The following is an 8,992-nucleotide window of genomic DNA, read 5'->3' as shown; positions in this document are numbered from 1 at the left end:
GATTATTAATCAAAACTTTTAACTGTCAACCAAACAATGGTTTGTTAGTATGTAATGCCATGCTCCAGTTTGAGTGACAGTATTGATTGTAATTATCGAGAGATTGTTTCACCACGCCATGTAAAATTATGGACAAATTGATATTTTTGAATACATATGCAGATGCGATTGTCTACAATTTTGGGAAACATATTTAAAACAAATTAAACAAGTTGTGCGCAGTGGTGTTATTCTATTTCAATGAATTTGCTTCCTACAGAAGCAGAATAAACTTCAATAAATGAACTACACTGTTCATTCAGTGAAGGTATTTTGTTGGAGTAAATTTTCCGCTGTTTGGACGCGTTCGCGTTCAGTACGTTGTAGCTGTTGGCGTAGTTTTCTCTCCATTTCAACGCATGTTTATGGTATTGTGCAATTGTCTGAATTTTCAAACTCAGTTAAATATTCAAATGAGGGAAAAAGTCGACTGTGTTCCAAAATTTTGCATTCACAAGATCATTTAAGCATACTAGGCTCATATCACGGTGTAAAATGTTGGTTGAAAAGTTCGCAGAACTACATTTATATACCACTCGTTGAAACAAATGTATAACTATACCAACTTCAACTCGATAATTTTTGTCAGTCTTTGTGCTAGAGACTAGTTCAGTACAGCATTCATTCACTTTGGATCAAAAAAGTATTCGGGTAAGACTTTCTTAACAATATGAGATTCAAATATACAGCTATTCCATGCCAAACCGATATAGAGGTTCTCAAATTTTTGTGAAAATTGGTAGTTTTGTTCCTCATCGCAAAATATTAGACCCGTATTTTTTTCTTTTTTCTTTTGGGCGCTTAATTTTAGGGTCAAAAATCAAATCGAAAAATCAATTTTCCCCCATTTCTTTTTAACAAAAATTTTATTTTTTTTAAATTCATGATTTTTGAACTACTGGACCGATTCGGACGATCGACATATGGGTGCTTCAATTGCCAAATCGATTAACTCCATAAAACAAGATTTTTTTCGTGACAATATTTTTTTCGTGATAATCGATCTGGCAAGTGAAAGCAAATTATTAATTAAAATTCAATCTTTGAATTATTCTTTTATTACGGAGAAATTTCATTATATAGATATATGTTTTCTTAATGAGCACTATTACTTTGTTTAAATTGAGTTGATATCATCTTCGTTAGCTGTATTTGAGCTCCCATCCTATCCATTTGCGCTTAAAGTTGGAAGCAATAAAGGCTGGATCACATTTTTCAGACATAGTGTTCTACCTGACACATTTTTTATTTATGGTCCTAAATTCGACATCATCGTTAAAGTCATTCTGAAATTGTATCAGATGGGGTTTCGACTTTATCCAGTGCAATTTGAGGCAATCTACTGGTATCCCTGTAGTTGATCCCTTTCTATTATTGATAGAATTTTCTAAAATACGTGTAGCGGAGAAGTCCTGAAGAATCATTTGAATCATATGAAACTGTGTTTTCTTTTACTTGGTTACTTTTTACAAGTTTTAATATATATAATATTAATATTGGCGAAAAGATTTTCTGAACTTTTTTTGCTTGATATTCGTTGATGCTAAATTGTGAATCATTAGGCAAGTAACTGTGTCCACTTTCCAGAAATTTCATTTCAGTTTATTCAGTTTGTATTTCTATACTTTAAAGCAATTTCGACCAACTTAACTGAACAGGTTATTATTTTTTTGCAGTTTTAGCAGAAATATTTATATAAAATAATAAACATGAAGAAATATCCCGAGACCCACGAGATCCCTTTTTGACCGAACGAACATGTGACATATCGTTCTATTGACATCATACCGATGCTACCGATGTAGTCAATTTTGGAAAGGCTTTACATGAAAATTTAATCTAGCCGAGAATACCTTGTAATAATAGTTTTCTTTCACTGGTTGTACATTTTCTTCTGTACATTTCGCGATGTAGAGTTCGTAAATTTCCTAAAAATTGAAGTATTTTCTACTTGGAATATAAGCTCTTGTGTGTTATGTTTCATAACATACGTGTCATGAATTTTGTTACCTGGAACATGGCGACAACGATGACCAATCGACAATCGACTTCTTTTTATTTCCTTTGCTTTATTACACTCTCTTAAAAAATATTTTGCTCAACTTGACTCTCAAACTGATAGAATGCCTCCATGGCAGCTTTTCTTTCATTCGAAATGATTTTTTCATTGCAATTCTGAAAACATCGACATAGCAGATTTGGACATTTGTTTCAGATACTAAACGTCCACTTCTATTTCTGTATCTTAAACCTATTATTCCGTTATGCTTTTTGACATTTTGGTCCCATTTATCAGGATTACGGCTTCTTTTTCGTCCAGCCGATTTTGTGGCGATTCTTTCATTGCTGTGCCCACGGAACAGGATACAGGAGCGTCCCGACCGAATATAGCAAAGAACAAAGTCGATCTAAACGTAAATCTTGGGTGAATAACTGCGAAAACATGAAAAGTACAATCGTTGCAAGATTAACTAAGACTATTGCAAAAGACCACTCGAACGGGATAGGTTCCTTCAACCCTCCTGTACTCGCGTGCAAAATCAGAACACGTATACTCGCGCACGGTGTCACAGACCGAAAATTAAACTTCTCTGTAATTTTTCCATTGTGTATTTTTCAGGCTTTATCGGCATTTATTTGAAGAAGAGAGTATGATTGAATGAAAAAACTCCAAAAAATATGTTTTCTTCGTCTTTATTATGTTCTAATAGTCATCTAATTCGGCCTCCTTTAAAGTTGAGTATTTTTTGATAATCCAACACAAATAACGAAATTCGAATTTTTCACTGTTATTAATTAAAAGTATGCAACTGAATATAATTCACGGGAGTATAAAGAGCTATAAAATAACATAAAAACGTATTAATTGATTGTGGTTTCATTGGAGTAAGAATCAGAACATAGCATAACTGCATGCTCGAAACGAACATATTTCTTACATTTCATGCAGTTGTTGCGTGTTTTTCGGGTCTTTTATCGAAGAAAAAAATGTAGAACGATCTTTTAGATAATTACCAGATGATAAAGGTTCTGGAATATAAAGTTTGCATATTTCTAATATTCTTTGTCTCTGTTTTCTTGGTAAGCTACGAATTAAGGCCTTTTTTTTAGATGGGGCATAAAAAGATGATATAAAAGGATTTCTAGGAACTTCATTTTCTTTTTCTCGTTTTCTTGTCGATATTGTCCATTATAAAAAAATATCCCAGAAACTTTAACTGTTAAAAATTACCATAAGCTACCGATTAGTTTATAGTTTACTGTTTACAATTCATCCACAAGTGAAATTCTTTCACAAGTGTGTATATGTATGACCATTATATTTAGCGAATAACTATACGAAAGTCAAACATTTATATTTTGCTTTTGAATGTATGAATCTAACGACGAATATATCATCGAATAGTTAGTATATAGATCCGTTCAATCCAGCTACAAAAAGGACTGAAATTTAATAAGAATAGTCCGGTAATGATCTTATGTATTATATTCAATAAATATTCCACGCCATTGACATTAATTTTTACATTTCATTCAACAATACTCTAGAATATGAAAAAGGCACTTGTCCAAAAAAGTTACTCCTATACTCGCGTCGGTGTGTCAGACCGAAAGTGTTAAAAAAGTGGCACACGGCCAGTCTTCCATGTTTCACAAAAAACACTGCGTCCGGAATAAACATGTCCACGCTGCTGTTCACAGTTTTGTGTTTGAGTACTAACATGATTTTTTCGTACCTATGTTAGAAAATGTGACATGTTTGTATTCGTGGTATGTTTGGACATACGATGTTTAATCCCAATGTTTCACATGATGTTCGAACATGGTGTACAGTTTCTCTTGCATTTTCACCCCAAGCACCGGCAGTGCGTAGAGTAGAAGAAGCGAATCGGACACCACACCACCACCACTCAACGCGTGGTGTGTTGGTATGTTGACATGGAAAAAATGCTTTCCTTTCATGACAATGGGTGCTTCATCAAAAATATTGGGCAAATAAAATAAACCTCTTTTTCTGTTCTGAACAAAATAAACATCGAGTTTTTCACATTTGATATCATTATTAGTGCACGCATCAACTTATATATTGAATTCATGTAACATTCGCTATTATTAGCTATTTGAACAAGTACTAAAATTGAATTATTCAGCAGTGACATGTTAGGCGTGACGCTAACCACTCGACCATGGGAGCAACAATTATGGCTGGATCTTTGAATACAAATGGCTAATACTGCTTGTTCGCGACGATCGCGACCCGAGCTATAAAACGAGCGGAGAAGAGGAGAAGAAAGGATGATGCAATCGCATGCACACATAGCATGAGTAGTGCAGTGTAAGTGTAGCTTTTAGTTTTTTCCTTCATTCAGTTTGTGATTACATCGAGAAATTAATGGTGTGTTTTAGCCGCTGAAATTTCTCTGCTGGCTCTGCTGTGTGCCGCTGAAGGTTGCATCTAAAACTAATTTATTTTTTTGGTCAGCATTTGTACGACGTCGCCCGCTATGCAGTCGGCTCCCCAGAATTTAATTGCCAACATGCACGCAAAAAAAAATAGAAAGCTTCATTCTATTCAGAGAATGTTTTCTTTGAACGAAACCAAGGATTATTTAATCAGACTTGCAAAATGTGCATGAACGATCTATAAACTTTTACTTAGTCGCGGCAATACATACACACACTCTTTACAGATACACGGGCCGAAGGTTGTGCAGTCCACTGATGATTCAACAAGAGCCAAAGGTTGTACCGCTCATGACAGCTCTACACGAGCTGATGATTGCGGCTAGTGATCATTCTATCCTGGATTCCTTGAGTCGAAAAAGACGCACCACGCTAGATATGGGGTACAGACTAGGGGGTCGTTGCTGATTAACGGTCAGCTGCATCCCAATAGGAAGTATCCCATGTCGGGCACACGTACAGAACACTGAAGACTGCAACATCCCAATTATGAGAACACTTGTAATACTAACCTCGAGCCAACCGCGAGTAATCGGGTACATATTACTAACATAGTTGTAAGCAAACATTGTCAAAATATTGAACTTCCGGCCCCGTTAGGCTGACGCCATATGAGCCTTAATATATTTTGGTGCATGAACTTATAGCCTCTTAGTTCGTGCAATTTTTGAAATGCGAACTAAATTTCAAGATCTTTTTTGTGAAAAAGTATTCTACGAAAAAATGTTTTGGGATGAATAATTTCTTTCCGTGTATGAAAAGAAACGAAACGAAAGCAATGAATACTGCGACATCGGGTGATATGTTTGTACATGATGTTCTTGAATTATAAACATCGTGTTTGTTTTCACATGTCTATGTTTGTGTACCATTGTTCGTGTTGGGGATAGACACTCAACACTAGCGAGAATCACGTTCGAATTCAAACAAAAACATGGAATTTTCACATCGCGTGGACATGTGTAAGTGTTTTTCGGAAGACTGCACACGGCCCCTTTCTACTAACACATGCAATACGCTAAACGATGACGAGCGACGAATAACGAAGCTAGAGAGAATCGCAAAGTCGAAGTGCTGATATTTTGTGAGAAATGAACGAATTATTGATATCTCGGTCTGACAGACGCGCGAGTATAGGAGTGTTAAAAATAACGTCGGTTCGTTTACAAAATCTCCCTCAGAAATATTAGACTTACTTCACTTCGGAACTGGGCGGGTCGTCGATATATGTTATTGCAACAAAGGTTGCTTACAAGGAGGGGTTCTATCACCTCTCCTTTGGTTACTAGTGGTTAACGACCTTCTGAGAAGCTTTAAGGCAAAAGGTTTCGAGGAGTGGCAAGTTCGACGACGTGATATCGTGCAGGATGTGAATGGCCTCAAACCTTACACAATCATGGTGTATTAAAGAAGGTCTGAGCATGAATCCCTCAAAAACAACAATTGTTCCGTTCATCAAAATCAAGAAACAGCATCAGCAGTCTCTACATCTTGGAGGAGAGGAAATTTAATGCAGCGTTTTAGTGAAATATCTTGGCGTAATCCTAGATGTTAAACTGAACTAGAACGCACACTTAGATTCAATTAGCAGTAATGTCAACAATAACGCTATGAACATGTTCTAAAATTATTGGCAGAACACGGGGCCTTAAACCAATAATGGTTATGTGGGTCTACACTGCCATTGTGCGGCCTAGAATAATCTATGCCTCATTAGTATGGTATGTGCTCCAGTGGCCGAGCGGTTAGCGCCCCACACTATAATGCCGGGAGTTCGGGTTCAATTCCCGCTCTGGACGGGGGATTTTTCGTCAAAGAAATTTCTTCCGACTTGCACTGTGGTCACGCGTATTCAAGAGTTTGCCCCTCCAGAATTCATTCAAGGCGTATTATTCGGCATATAAATCTCAACTAAGTACTACTAATAAAATTGTCGCAAGTAATACCTACGTTGAGATGGCAAAAGTTCCACTGTGAATGTTAGTTCCATCCAAGAAGAATTATTATGGTGGACAAAGACTAAGGAAACTATAGCTACTAAAAAGCTATACAAACTTCGACGAGTGGCATTCGTTGCTATGACTGGAGCAATGCGCAACACACCCTTAAAGGCGTTGCAGGCTATCCTTCACATGTTACCTTTGAGTCAACATGTTCAGCAAGAAACTAAGGAAATCGCTTTAAAGCTGAAAAGATGTAAGAAAATATTAGACGGGGACAAAACATGTCACTTGAGCATCCCGTATCTTCTACTCGTTGGACCATCCTCAGGGATGGACAGTGATTGAACTTTCTCGTTCAGTATGGTACGAGGTTTGTCCCAGTGTTCGTAATGGTTCAATCATGTTCTAAACTGATGGGTCAAAAATGGGTAACAGAACAACAGATGAACTTGCTCAAGCTCACCCTTCACTGGTCCAGAACCATTCTGTGGAATTTCTGACTGTGTGTTGAAGAGTGAGCTGATGAAAGGGGAAGATCGGAAAGTGATGGTCAATTGAATGGCTGTACAACTTAACCAATAAAAAATGTATCACTCCGAGTATTAAAATTACTCAACAATTGTTGAGTCTTAATCCTTCTATGCGTCGATTGTTCTTTTATAGTTCACATTGTTAAGGGCAGAGGGCGCTATAGTTGTTTACATTTTTTCTTGAAAGCTGAGTTTTTTACATAACATATCCAAAAATCAGAGGGGTGTTTTGGCGTAGGACTACGTCTTTCATTTCTATACTGGGGTGTATCTTCAAAGTTTCGAAAACGAAAACGTTACGCCGGAGAACGAGATTTTGAGCGTTAACAGCTTCTAAACAACTGAAAGAAATGGTATGATATACACTTCATTCGAAAGATAAAATGTCTACGCGTTCTATGCTTGTTACTTTTTGATCCAAAAACTCGTTTCAGTTGACTTAAAATTGCTTTCAAAACAGGCTATTGAAATCACGCCAATCTGTATAAAATCGAGTGTCGCTCGGAAATCCACTAAGTTATGATTGCGTAATGATTGAGGTACCATCGCTGGAATGAATGGATGTTTCCCTAACACAAACTTCAAAGCCATGGATTCTGGGGAAACTGACATTGCAAATAAGATTCAATCAGTGGGTACTTTTGTACTCGTATGCGCTTTTGCAAATCGGAATGTTTCCCCAACAAAGACTTCAAACCCATGAAGCCTGGGGAAACTGACATTGCAAATTAAATGCAATCAACGAGTACTTTTGTACTCGTTTGCGTTTTTGCAAATCGGAATGTTTCCCTAAGACAGACTTCAAAACCATGGAGCCTGGGGAAACTGGCATTGCAAAATAGATGCAAGTTATGGGTACTTTTAACTCGTTTGCGTTTGTGCAAATCGGAATATATCCCTAACACGGATTTCAAAACCATGGAGCGTGGGAAATTGGCATTGCAAATGAGATGCAAGCTGCGATTACTTTTGTACTCGCTTGTATTTTTGCAAATCGGGATGTGTTTTCCTAACACAGATTCCGAAACCAATAAGTTGGGAAAAACGGTATTCCAGACTTTTATACTCTCATGTATTTTTATACTGCGAAATTTGTTTTGCTGACATGGTCTACAAAAGCGGGTACAACTTCTACGCATACCGTTTGATGATTAGGCAAAATATTGATAGCTATTTGCTGCGATAACTACTACCATAATGCATGAATTGACCTAAATTGGGTTTTGTTTGCAATTGAATTCGTAAATTGTTTCATTCACTCACTAGTTTAATCAATAATTTAATCAATACATACAAAAGATAGCTCTGCGCAGCAGCGATATCGTACCCAATGAGAAACATCCGAGGTGCGATTATTGCTAATTGAAAAAACACAAATGATTACTAAGCCAACGGCAGTCCTACGACAACCTTGCGGTATAACCCATCCATAGTTTTTTCGTTTTTAAGTTATGATTTTTGATACGCAAGAAGACTAGCTCATTGACTTCAATTTGATATGTTGGTCATCTGAATCGGTCTCGTGGTTCAAAAGTTATGAATTTGAAAACAAAAATCATTTCTGGAAAAAAGGGAATCAACCCACAAATGAAAATGGGACCCTAATGAAAAAATATGGGTCTAATATTTTGCGACTACCAATTTTAATGAAAATCTGTGAATCACTATTCCGGTTTGGCATGGAATGGCTGTATACTTACATTTTTCGTTTGTGGATAATTGGATTAGAAGAAGGTTATGAAATTTGAAACGTGTTCAACACCAAATTGGGTCTGGTGTAAAATTTCGTGATTCACAAGATGCATTTTTTTTTGGCGTGTAACCAAAACTTACGAGTGGTCTAGAGCTGTGAAGCACCACATTCTTGCAATCGATCATGTCCGGACGTTCCCGTGTGATGGCAACACGAAAGTTACGAAGCTACTCAAATCATTACTTCACGAGCCTAGCACTTTCAGATTATTTTGACGTAGGATTACGTCTTTTCGGAACATATTGGGGTACAAATTGAAAATT

At 36.8% G+C, this 8,992-nt stretch overlaps 1 pseudogene; it reads left to right on the top strand.

Annotated features, from left to right (window-relative positions):
- The first annotated feature begins 8,277 nt into the window (after window positions 1-8,277).
- On the top strand, window positions 8,278-8,455 carry LOC129781030 (U4 spliceosomal RNA; annotated as a pseudogene).
- The last annotated feature ends 537 nt before the right edge of the window (window positions 8,456-8,992 follow it).

The sequence above is a fragment of the Toxorhynchites rutilus genome, chromosome 3 (assembly GCF_029784135.1).
Source record: "Toxorhynchites rutilus septentrionalis strain SRP chromosome 3, ASM2978413v1, whole genome shotgun sequence".
In the NCBI taxonomy this organism is placed as follows: Eukaryota; Metazoa; Arthropoda; class Insecta; order Diptera; family Culicidae; genus Toxorhynchites; species Toxorhynchites rutilus.
This window is presented reverse-complemented; position numbering and strand designations above follow the sequence as displayed.